We start from the raw sequence: 13,191 nt of genomic DNA, 5'->3' as shown, positions 1-13,191 counted from the left end.
AATTGCATTGAGCTTCCTCGCCTCATGCTGTGTGAAAAAAAAAAAGCAGGGATATTTTTACCAGCAGTCGGAGAAACTCGTTCCAGAAATGAGCTCTACTTGGAGCACGGTGGGGGGGATATTTCCAAAAATTTCCAGTTCTGGGGATATGCTATCTCTTGGGAATTAGTTTGAAAATAATAAAAGGAAAAACAAATGGTGGATTTGTGGGGTACAATCTCACATAACTTGGGGGGGACATGCAAAACTAATCACAATAGAGGAAACGGATGCATCAAAGTCCTGGACTTCACCAGTGCCAGAGGTGGTGAGCTACTGTTGGACTCCAGGAGAATCCTAGTCCATCAGGATTGGTCTAGAGCCTTATAGAGTGATAACAGACCGAGGGAGGAAGAGACACGCATTCAAGTGCGACTGACCTATTGATTCATCATGGAATGGAGAAAGGGGCTCACACCCACTCCTGGCATGCAGGACTATGTCAAAGAACCCTGTTCTTGTCTCACTGGATACTAGTAGCCCAGGAAGAGCCCAGACACACCAGGGGGCCTTTGCATCTTTAGCCCAGCCAACTCCTCAACTAATCCCTCTAAATTAACGATCAAGCAATCCGTAAAAGTTCGGGGTTAGTCTAAAGACTCCTGTAGTGGGCCAAACTGCAGCGGGAGCTGTTCCGGAGATCAGAGGCACGACACGGGTTTGACAAACGACTATTACTCGTCCGCCCTCAAGTGTTCCCACCCTTGCTTCCATCATTCTGCAAGGAAATGGAGCTGTGATTAAAGGGGATACTGATAGAGATGAAAGGGAAACTAATCGCCATCAAGCGATTGAGGGGTTCAAGTCGTGATGAGGTTGAAGAGAGAACTAATTAAGATGAGCTCGATGTGAGACAAAGGTTACTGGGGAACTAATCGAGCTGAGCAATTAAGGGAAAAGTACTCGAGATGAGGTAGATAGATGTCAGATTAAGGGGGAACGAATCGAGATGAGCTAGATGTCGGATTAAGGGAAAACTAATCGAGATGAGCTAGATGTCAGATTAAGGGAAAACTAATCGAGATAAAATAGATGTCGGATTAAGGAGGACCTAATCGAAATGAGCTAGAGGTCATATTAAGGAGGATCTAATCGAGATGAGCTTGATGTCGGATTAAGGGGGAATTGATTGAGATGATATTAAAAGGTAAATGATGGGAGTCCTTAATTATCAATTAAAAATACTAAAACATGGAAAGCTGAGGTCCTAGACCTTGATATCAATGGTCTAATGATTTAATGATGTCATCTATATAACATAAAATGTTGATGTCGTAGCAGGGGTCTGGACTCTGGGTTCAAATCCCAGCTGGGAGGCTTCTGTGCTTCTTTAATATAAACCTATACAGCACACAGCAACAACACTAGGTAATCACAGCCCCTGCAAGATGCCGTGGCTAAAAATATTTGTCAAATGATTAATAAAGGAAACAGACCTCATACTCCCAGCAGTACTGAATGGGCTCTTGAAATTACTTTTTTTAAAAAAAAAACGGCGCTGGAGTCTAAAAACACAGCCTGCAAGCACTGGGATCGCAACACACTGAGTCCTGCAGAACCAGGGAAAGCAAGTGAAAGGTAGAGGGGAAAAAAAAACAGAAGGAGAAAGCAAGACTAAACAACTGTGAACTTTACAGGAAAAAAAAAAAGTTCCCTGCCCAATCAGAATGCTTTGAATAATTAAACTGATCAGCTTAATTAGCTCAATTAAGTTAATTTGACCACGGAACATGGCCATATGGCGAGAGGAAACAAAAGAGGGGGGAACTAATTAAAAGTAAAATAATGAGGATTTTAATTAACTGGTTCCCCAGACGTCGGCAGGCAGGGATCTGGAGCCCAATGCCGTAATTAAAAAGTGCTGTAATGCTGGCAACATTTCTTCTTTTTTTTTTCTCTCTTTTTAATAACTGAGAGGGCTCCCTCCATCTAATTAAATCTGTAAATGAATTAGCAACATTGAGGGTTCCTGGTTTGACTTTACACTCCTTGTAACCCCCTCCCTCCACCTTCGTTCTGGAGCCCATCCCCCCACCTCGCACGCACACACACACACACCTTTGTTTCCAACAGGCTTGTCTCTCTAATGAAATTAATTAGCGCCGATCTGCTGCGCCAGGGTAGCAGCCACCTCTTTTTTTTTTAACGCGCGCCACCGTACGGTAGTTGACGAGTTACCACAGAGCAAGGAAAAAGAGAGATTGGAGGGGGGGGGTCTGTTTTTGTGGGTGACAGGGTGGGGGGCTGGGGGGCGTGTCTACATGTCTGCATGGTCTACTTTTCAGCCATCTCCTCCCCCGTTCTCTCTCTCTCTCTGCCCGGACACGCCCCCCTCCGCCACAATGCCCGTACCCCCTGCCCACTGCTGCCCTCTGGCGGGCACGGCTCTCACACACACCCTGAGCCCCCAGGGGGACAGCAGATCTGCCTCCTGCCTGCCCTCCACTCACTGGCAGCTGTGAAACAGCCATCGCACCCTACGGCTCACCGCGGGCAGCCCCACTGGGGCTCAGCAGGTGGGAGCCTGGCCAGTACCTGGATGGGAGACCTCCTGGGAGAAACTGAGGTTGCTGCTGGAAGAGGTGTTAGTGGGGCCAGCAGGGGGCGCTCACCCTGCGGTCGGTGTGGGTCCTAAAGCCCCAGTATAGTGACGGGGACACTATACTGTACAAAAGGTGCCGTCCTTCGGATGAGAGGTAAAACCGAGGTCCTGACTCTCTGCGGTCATTAAAAATCCCAGAGTGCTCCTCAAAAAGAGTAGGGGTGTTACCCCCAGCCTCCAGCCCAAATTTCCCCCCTGGCCTCTCTCTGAACTGGCTCCATTCTCCTCCCCATTGGCGCACTATGGCTGCTGACGCATCATCCAGGTGGGGCTGCACATTGGTGGTGGGAGTGGGATTTGAGTGGAGTGTCCAGAAAAGTGCTATATATACACAGTGTAAGGAATTATTATCATTAGCAGCAGCCTTCCCACAAAACCCTTACACTTATCCCCTCACGTTTCTTTTTCGGCCCTGGCTGGGAGGTGCAAGGAATTGGACCGTCACTATGGGTTTCTCACCGCAGAGGGCGTTGGGGTGGCTCTGTGGCTAAGGACTCCTACTCCACTGGGCCCCTGAGCTCGAATCGTGATGCCGTTTTCCAAGAACAGTCTGTTCCACCCCCATCTAAACCTTCAATCCCAAATCTCGAACTCAAACACCCCTCCCCACCCCTCCTTCCTTCTTTCACCCCCGCCCGCCCTCCTCCTTCGTTTTTCAAGAAACACGTTTTTAATTAAAAAATACATTCAGATTGACAACAGAGCAATTTGCATATTAAATTAACAGCCACTTAAGTCGGTGCTGAACGCACTGTAACGCAGCCAATTATGTGTGTAGTGGAGCGAATGTGCATCAATTTTTTTTTGGGGGGGGGGGGTCTGTTGTTGATGATGTTTAACGGAGAGGGAGGGAGAGCAGACACAGGGGGGGGTCCCTGTCGGGGAAAAGGGATTTCAAGGCCTATCAGTTAGCGAATCCGACTGCAGCCTGGCCCTCCGACAAAACGCCCTCCTCAAGCGCGATAAAAGCAGAACCGTTTGCCGCGCTCAGGCAGCCCAATCCCAGAGTGCTTCGGAACACCCGCTTTCGCTCGCTCCCAGCAGGCAACGCTGCGCCGCCTCGAGCCGAAGTCTTTAGCTGCCGAGCTTCCTCCCCGGTGAGACTCGTCCCCCTCCGCTCGGCGGCACGTGCTCTGGGTGACGGCACAGAACCGGGGACCCTGGTGGTACCCCCCCAACCCCTCACCTCGTTCACACGGCTGCCCGGCGGCCCCATCTTCCAGCCCCTGCAGGGCAGCTGTGGACAGCTGAAATCGGCGCTCTCCGGTTCGGATCCTGGAGGGCTCTTCGGGGGAAGTGTGCCATCAAGTAACCAAGTCATCAACTGATTTCCTAAATTAGACATACGAGGGGTTAGTCTTACAGTCCTTTAGAGACGATTCCATAAGACATTCACATCAATTCCTAATGCAAGAAATTGTATAGGGCCAATAAAGTGATGTTATGCTATAGGTACAACGAATTAAAGAGTCACTCTGGACCCATGAAGTAGTCCAATTATGCTGCTAATTAATTACACCAACTATCACCAAAACCAGAAGACACCAGGTTTCCAGGTGTCTCTCCTGGTTTAAAGCCACTTTGGATAGCAGTGCCAGTCTAATAATAATAATGGAAAAATAATATAGGAAGGTAATCCGACTGATTAGCAGTAATCCCGGACTCTCTTACCTACATTAATAAAGATCCCACATTAGTGCCGAACAGGGTGGGCGAAACTGCTGGCGATACTGGACACAATCTGTCAGTCTCCGCTGCCGAGCCAGCTGACCACACAACACGCACAGCTGTGGCAACACCACACACCACAGTAATGACACAGTGTGGAGGCATTTCTTTATCACACTGCTCAATAAATTAGCTCAGGATAAGGGAGCATTGGTTTATAGACAAGTGCAATTAGCGGTGGAAGAGGTGTTAGTGGGGCCAGCAGGGGGCGCTCACCCTGCAGTCCATGTGGGTCCTAATGCCCCAGTATAGTGAGGGGGACACTATACTGTAAAAAGGCGCCATCCTTCGGATGGGACATAAAAACCCAGGTCCTGACCCTCTGTGGTCATTTAAAATCCCAGGGTGTTTTTCCAAAAGAGTAGGGGTGTAACCCCGGCGTCCTGGCCAAATTTCCCCCTGGCCTTTACCCATCATGGCCTCCTAATAATCCCCATCTCTGAACTGGCTCCATCACTCTGTTCTCCTCCCCACTGAGAGCTGGTGTGTGGGGAGCGGACTGGCGCCTCATCCAGGTGGGGCTGCACACTGGTGGTGGTGGAGGGGATCCCCATTACCTCTAAAGCTCTTTGAGTGGAGTGTCCAGAAAAGCGCTATATAAGTGTTAGCAATTATTATTATTATAAAAAATGAAGGTGTTGTGCAGTTATAGGGGTTCATGGTGACTTTGGGGGAGTAGGCTTACAGGTTTTGATGTGGGTGCAAGGATCGCTATAGGAGTGATGTACAATGCCTATGTGTGGGTTGGTGTCTTTTATGTAATGTTATATTTATTTGTACTGTTTGTATGTTTTTTGTAAGGCTCAGTGTAATTCCTTACACTTATATGGCACTTTTCTGGACACTCCACTCAAAGATCTTTACAGGTAATGGGGATCCCCTCCACCAGCAGTGTGCAGCCCCACCTGGATGATGCGCCGGCAGCCATAGTGCACCAGTCCGCTCCCCACACACCAGCTCTCAGTGGGGAGGAGAGCAGAGTGATGGAGCCAGTTCAGAGATGGGGATTATTAGGAGGCCATGACTGATGGGTGATTTGGACAGCACACTGGGATAACACCCCTACAAACGTAGCTACTCGGATGCCAGACACATTTCTGAGACATTGGACAGTAAAGGAATGTTATATTTATGCTGTCAGAGTCTAAACAAAATGCTAACACCTTTCCAACTGCACAGGAAAAACCTTGCTGTGACATCTTTCTCCACTGACCTGGGCCTGGCCAACCAGATGCTCCCCACACTCTCCATTGCAGAGCTGTGCGGGGGAATTTGGGACCCCTCCTGTAGGCGAAGCGCTCTCAGATCCCTGGGGAAGAAAAAGGAAAAGTGCACAGTGTAAACACAAGGGTGATTCACTACTAGAGTAAATGCAAGCGGGACTTCATGCGCTGATACTGTTGATGGTTATCAGTGAAAAGGGTGAACTGGGAGCAGAGGGGATGCCCGATCCCCAGTATCCACAGCACCCAGAGCCGCAGGAACAAGGCCGGGCTGACCTCAGGAGCTAATTAAAAGCTGATAAGATCCTTAATGAACCCAGGCCAGATCAAAGCCCCATGGCAGCACAGCTGGGGAGGGGGCCATGTTTACACAAGTTACTGGTGGTAATTAAGAAGGGGGAGGGGCGACTGTGAAGGTCAGCAGGTGTGAGGAGGGAAACTCCTTTAGGGACTGAAGAGATCCCCCATCCCTGCACCCACACACACTCACACAACAGCTGCTTTTCCCTTGTTAAAAATAAGTCACCCGAGTGACAAAAACACACTGTTCAGACAGCCACAGCACAGAGGACAACGCAACTCTGAGCGCTGGGAGCTCAGACGGATCTGCTCCGCTCCGTTCTCGCACAGGCTGGGTTGGTGCTTCAAGGGGGCACGGCCTGGGGGGGGGGGGTCTCCAGTCTCTTTGCGACCCACAGTCCTTTGCTGGAACTGCTCTGACCTGACTGTACATCGGAACAACTGCATTTGCTGTTTCCACAGTTTGCCAATGCCCTGCAAAGCCGACTCCTGCAGGTGGGGCTGCACATTGGTGGCGGTAGTGGGATTCCCTATTGCCTGGAAAGCACTTTGAGTGGAGTGTCCAGAAAAGCACTATATAAGTGTAAACAATTATTATTATCATTACTTTACTGACTATTCCAGACTCTAGAGCACCGATATAAATGAGCAAGAGCAATGATCCTAGTACAGATCCTTGCGGTACTCCAGTATTCCCTACCTGACTCCCGGCAGGGAATCTGTCTGGATCCATCTGTGTTTTTCCATCCCACAGGGGGCCCAGTTGGATCAAGGGTAAAGATCTAACTCAGGACTGAGAGATCCCTAAGCGAAGTGCCTTTCAAAGCACACTTCTGTAAAAAACAAAAAGGGCTTTGAGAGTCTTAAAAACTAGGTGCCCAGCCATGCTGCCAACACAAAGATAAACTAGCTGCTAACTACCGGACACATTAGGCTGAACGGCCTTCCCCCCACCCCCAGCGTCGTCTGTAACTTTTCTTATGTTGATATTCTGCGCAGATGTGTTTAAGCACACGCAATCGCGCTGTGTTCTGTCATTCGCCGCGATCCCTCCCGACAGGGCAGGCCGGGGAGACACTGGAGTCGAGCACCAATTATGGGGGTCGCTCGGAGCCGAGACGTGTGCGAAGCGCTGTTATTGTGCCTGCGTGGAGGGGGGGTGGGGGTATTTACACACAGATCAAGCCCGACTCTGCTCTCCCAGCTCTTCCAGGAGCTCATTATCTCCATAATCCTCACTAATTACACCTGCTGCTCCCAGACTCGGGGAGAACGAGAGCTGGGACTTCCATCAGACACACAGAGAGAGAGATCTGCCTGCCCTCCAGCCCAAGCTTGAACGAGCAGTCGGAGCTAATGTCAGCTATCGGTGCGGCCGCCAGGATCACGCAACGGCCAACCGTCTGAGTCCACAAGCAGAGGAGCACAGCTGCCTGAACTGGGACCGCTTCCTGGCAAACTGAGCGGGGGGAAGTATATCTATCCTTTCTCCTTCCCTCCTGTGTAGCACAGGAATGCGAGAGCTTCGGGAAGCCAAACGGAGCGCTTTACGAACTGCAAAAATGCGTTCCGAAACGGGGTGGGACAAACGGCTACCACCGAGCACAGGAGCGAGTCTCTTTCCCTTTGGAACAAACCCTCAGTACTGTACTATGCGTCTTCTGTCACCGCGGTTTGCTCACTCCCGCCTCAGCCGAGTTTTCCTCCGGTTTTCACCTCCCGGAGGGGTGGGGCGCCCGCTCCACTTCCAGTTTCTTCATTTAAAAAAAAATCCTACACTCCCCCCCTCCTCCTCCTCCCTCTGCCGCCGCCTCCGACACTGTGACCGCCAGGCTGGGGCTCAGCGGGGCTCAGCGGAACACGTGCCTTCATTAACACTCTTTAATTAGGAACAGATGCAAGTTTCGACACGGCGCTCTCGGCGCCCAGCTCGGGCCGTCTCCCTTTTCAGCCCCCCCGCTTCAATTTCTCCTCCTTCCTCCATTTCGCGTTCTCTCGTTCCCGCCCCCCTCGCACCTCTGTCACATTTGTAAGAACCGTGTAGCTTAATTATGGGGGTTTCTGAAGTGTTTTAACTGAGCTCTCCTCGTCTCTCACTTTCCTCTCTCCAGTTAAGCGCTCGCTTGCTTTTGAACTCTTCTCTCCTCCTCCGCCTCGTTCGCCGACCCCAGCGGCTTCGGAGTCGGATGACGGGATAGCCCCCCCGGCTCTCGAAACCCGGGGCAGAGAAGACTTTTTTCTTGCCCAGTGGGTGTAGCAGGAGCACTTACACAGTGAGCGCAGTATGGTTTGGGGAGGGGTGGGGTTATTATAACGCGTGAGCCGCCGCAGAAAGATCCTATGGGAATTCGGAGGAAATTCCTGGGATTTTTTTTTTATCTTGGAAAAAGGCGCAGGGAAACCGAGACCAGGGAGAGCGGGCCGGAGAAACTGCGAGTCGCCCTCGGAACAGACGAAGCGGTTTTTACGAAACACGGCTGTCATTTGGGACACCAGACCGAAGAATTAATTCAAACTCCACTTATAATTTTATATATATATAATTGACAGGCCTGGCTTCCAATCTGAACAAAGCATCGACTATTTTGTCATAAAAATACGAGACTTGTACACTTGGGTTAAACACCAGGGAAAGCGCACAAAGCCAAACTGAAGGTCTTCACCGTTTTATTTCAAATTGTAGCACAAAACGTGCCCCGACTCCCACGTGAATCCCCAACCCCTTTTTACCCAAGCGATATTAAAATGCATCTCTTATAGCACTGATTTTTCTCTTAATAGCCCCAATCTCTCGAATTCAATTTGCCCCCTGAAATATTTGCAGAAAACACGCATCGCCAAACCCGGGACAGAAGACTCGAGCTTGCTTCTCTGGGGGATAGGAGCCCGGCCTCCTAAGATGTAGGCAAAAGAACATGAAATCGTATTGTTAAAACACAAGGAGGAAATAACCAACAAGATCTCAGGAGGACTTCCTGATTCAACAGCGGCTTGTGGACAGGTATCCAACTGCCTATCCAACAGTCACACACACACACGCAGGTCAGACGTGCCCAGACCCAGCTGAGGACACCTACAGAGCGACCTATCGCTCGCCTTACGAGGACTGTGCTTGATTTATGCGTATAACCCTGCCCCGTTAAATCAGTGGTTCTCAACCTTTTTGGCCGGGGTACCCCATGGAGAGTCGGCCAGGTCCAGAGGTAACCCCTAAGATTACCATAGGTACAGAACGCTAAGAAAGGGCTGTTCGTTGTTTTGTTTTGTTTTTTGTGTTTTGTATGTATACAGCACCTATTATAGTGGAATAATAAATAAATACATATGCACGTATCATTAAGAATCGAAGTGATTTCAGAATTAGCCGATACTTTGCTAAAACCACCAAGCACATGAAAAGCCGCCATTTTGGATGCGACGCCCAAGGTACCCCCAGGGGTACACGGTACCCCGGTTGAGAACCACTGCGTTAAGTCCATGATTGGTCCACTGCTTTGCTATTCGTTCCGTCTGTGTTTGAATTAAGAGAAGGTAGCCCTGTCTGAGCTCTGCATTTATTTTGTGATACTGCCTTTTAAGACGGTCCCGACTTCTATTATACAAGGATGATTCGATATAACCAACTGTTAACGCGACCCTTGACTGTCCAAAAAGGCGCATTTTTAATAAGGGAACTGTACTGGTGAAAAAACACATCTAAAATTCCGAAAAATCGCTACCTGGATTTCTAAGTTATATTTACAACATTAAAGATCTTTAATTTTGTTTACAGACGTTGGTTTATAGAAGTTTGTCTAAATAATGCTACTCGGTAGTCTTTTTAATTGCCAATTTACCTCCTGGGAAGCTGTATTAAACACAGCTTATGTGTCTAAGCGACGAGACGGAGCTCGTCCCGTCACTTGTCGCTGGTTTTTTATTAGTTTAATTTTTTTCCCGCCTTCGAGTTAAAAAGGTCGTCAATAACATGTTGTCAAAATGTTTTGTTTGACGCGCATTGGACTACAATAAACTCATTTAACGGCAGATCCCGAGATTAGCCTGTTAATTGCGAGCTGGAAGTCGAAGAAACGGATGCAGAATAACGATGAGACTTCAAAATCAGATCGCAGGGAGCAGAATATCACATAGAGCAACGACTCTGACCGGTTTCTCCACGGACATAGGGAGATATGCCGAGGTGCTTTCTTTACAACAGTGTGGAGGCACAACAGTCTTATCAGCCCGGCTGAAAGCTTTGCCCTTGGTTCTGGGGGGAGAAAACGGTTAAACTAGGCTCCATTTCCACCCACTGTCACGCCCAAAATTCAAAGGTCTTGCCAAAATAATCCTGACGTCCAAAGTACGGGAGAAAAAAAAAAACACCAGCAGCCTGCTCTCTTCAGTTCGTGAAGAGGTCCCTGTGAACATCCGCGGCCAGCCCACATCTGAACAGTAACCCTCTCTGCTAAAAGGCAACAGGGTCCCGAGCGTGTGTCTGGCCTCTCATTGTCCAGCGGTCTTTGGGCATTCACCTGAACTCCGCAAAGTTGTTGTGAATATTCTGCATGCATTCAAAAAATTAGAAACGGCAAATGAACAGTGGAACAAACTAGAAAAGTGACAGATCTTCTCTCAGAAGCAATTTGTTTTGCTGCATGAAACAACACAGAGAACGGCACAACTTTTGTGAAGATCTCCCCTCCCTCTGAAAACTGCCATTTATAACGCACAGAACTCAGAATTGCACGTTTACATATGCATCGATTAAGCAACTGCACGGGAGACTTAATCGAGTGGTAATAAGCAGGGGATTGGTCACTCTTTAGGGTTAGCTAGTGTCAAGACGGACGTTATCGGTCCGATTCCCAGTTTTCCACAGCTCGGATGAGAGGGGGTGGGGGGGGGACACGGACAAGTCACAGGCAGGAGCCAGAGGAGGAGACTGGGGGAAAAAAAGACTCGCAATGTTGCAATCTTCCGAGGTGGAGAGGAAGGTTCTGCCAAAAAAAGAATTTTGCCGAGTAACCAGGCGGGGGAGTGAAACATTTTGCAAGAGCAGTTTCTAGCTAAAGTGCTAAAGAGTTCTCAGAGTGGGTCCCGGAACTGCCCGCTTTGAGATAATTCGGCGACGTGACGCTCAGAACACAACCACTCGAGTCCGTCTGCTACGGTGGCAGGCTGTTGGAAATCAAGGCTCTTGCTCGGTATCAAGAGATTAAATCCAAATTTCACGAAAAAAAACCATCAATCTTTAAAAGCCCTTTTCGGAAACGATTACAGGTTTGTGTCTCTAATTATTCCCTGTCCACTGCCTGACATATTTCTGCCACCTGGGGTTTAAATGCAGTTGTTTGCCACTTGTGCGATATTCCTTCCCTCCGCCTTGTCGAGCTCCCCCAACTGTCGGACCCCGTCATTTCACGCCTTACCTCTCCGGTGTGCAGCTGACAGTAGCCTCATGCAGTTGTCGTTTTTTTCTCCACCACCCTGTTGCTGTTGGGCCCCCGGATCACCCAGGTGCCTCACAGCTCCGGCCTCCTGGGTTCGAGTCTGGACCGGGGTGTCTGTCCGTGTGGAGTCTGCACGTTCCCTCCCTGCAGGTGGACGAGGTCTCTTCGCCCCTGCCAACAGCGCATCCACTGGGCGTGCCTGCCGGCTCCGAGTGTCCCCTGCGGCCCTGTGACAAGCAGGCGTAGCATCCAGACGGAGAGCAAACGGGCTCTCCTGTTCCCGACGCGCGCTCCGTGTTCCCGGGATGGGTCGCAGCTTGCCACCACCTTCCCTGGGAAAGTGTCCGATTTGCGAGGCTGGAAGGATGGGTGGAGGGGGGGTTAACCCTCGTGCTCTCTCGTCTCTCTGCACTGCTCTCCATTTCACCCGGGGCTCCGGCCATGCACAAGGGGGAAACACTGACCTCTAGTGGCCGTCCTGGAAACTCGTCTGCCCGATGGAGGAGGAGCACCACCCCTCTAGCCCTGCTTAGACTGACTCTGTGGGCGAGCCGCCTGGTGGTCAGGGTGGAAAGGTCTCCAGTCCGCACTGGGGAAGGGGCATGGTAGTTGGAGCATCTTAAAAATTAATAATAATAATAATAATAATAATAATGATAATTTCTAACACTTATATAGCGCTTTTCTGGACACCCCACTCAAAGCGCTTTACAGGTCATGGGGAATCCCACTTCCACCACCAATGTGCAGCCCCCACCTGGATGAGGCGCCAGTCCGCTCCCCACACACCAGCTCTCAGTGGGGAGGAGAGCAGAGTGATGGAGCCAGTTCAGAGATGGGGATTATTAGGAGGCCATGATTGGTAAGGGCCAATGGGAAATTTGGCCAGGACACCGGGGTAACACCCCTACTCTTTTCGAGAGTAACCCTAACCCTAACCCTAACCCTGGGATTTTTAATGACCACAGAGAGTCAGGACCTCGACTGAAGGACGGCGCCTTTTCACTATACTGGGGCATTAGGACCCACACAGACCACAGGGTGAGCGCCCCCTACTGGCCCCACTAACACCTCTTCCAGCAGCAGCCTTAGTTTTTCCCAGGAGGTCTCCCACCCAGGTACTGGCCAGGCTCACACCTGCTGAGCTCCAGTGGGTGAGCTGCAGGGCGAATGAGCCAAGAGCCTTTCCTCTGTGTGCTACACAAGCTTCGATCACACCCCTCTGGCTGGGCACAGATTTAAAGACTGTGACAATCTCCCTTCATCTTCCTCTGAATGAATTGCTCCAGAGCACAGGCTCACCTGCGAACCCAGCCTGACAAGTTTAGGAGCAGACGGGGGGGTGCGCTAATTAAGCCCTCCTTGACGCCAGGGGCACGCTGTTCCCAGACCAGGGGCTGGGCCTTTTGCTTTCTTTTATTTTCCCCTGCTTTGCATCATGCCCCTGAATTGGCAGTCTGCCCCCCCCCGCCTCGCCCCCCAGCTTGTCCAAACCACCACGTCTGTTTCCCCTCTCTCTCGGTTTAAGAGGAAGACACAATATCGCTAATTGCTCATTAAAGTTAACACAAAGCCCCCGAAGCGAAAGGCTCTAATTAGCACCCCCCCCCCATCCCTGCCACCAGAAATAGCCGTCTTTTAATTTCATTGAAACTTTTTATGGGGTACTTGGGGGGGGGGGGGAGTGTTTTACGATGCTTCGGTCTTGGGGGACTGGTGGGCTCTCTAATTAACCGAGACCTGGGCACCCTGAAGGCTCTCTCTTGGGGGGCAGTGGGCACTGGAAGGCGTGTGGCTCTGTGCTTCTGAAACCCGATTCCCGGAGCTTTCATCTCCCAGGGATAGCACGGATCAGCCGACTGAACAG

The 13,191-nt window shown here is 50.3% G+C and overlaps 1 protein-coding gene across 1 annotated transcript in view; it reads right to left on the bottom strand.

The window, feature by feature from the left end:
• Positions 1 to 13,191, bottom strand: part of LOC148643888 (uncharacterized) — a 49,766-nt gene that overhangs the window by 4,376 nt on the left and 32,199 nt on the right. Inside the window, exons 15-17 of the mRNA XM_088615097.1 lie at positions 11,304 to 11,913; positions 5,583 to 5,678; positions 3,828 to 3,973 (exon numbers count right to left, since the gene is read on the bottom strand). The gene's annotated coding sequence lies outside the window, so the exon portion shown is untranslated. The remainder of the gene's footprint in view (positions 1 to 3,827; positions 3,974 to 5,582; positions 5,679 to 11,303; positions 11,914 to 13,191) is intronic.

Source organism: Lepisosteus platostomus, chromosome 21 (genome assembly GCF_059453375.1).
Source record: "Lepisosteus platostomus isolate fLepPlt1 chromosome 21, fLepPlt1.hap1, whole genome shotgun sequence".
Taxonomy (NCBI): Eukaryota; Metazoa; Chordata; class Actinopteri; order Semionotiformes; family Lepisosteidae; genus Lepisosteus; species Lepisosteus platostomus.
The sequence above is the reverse complement of the archived record's forward strand: the minus strand, read 5'-3'. Positions and strand labels throughout refer to the sequence as shown.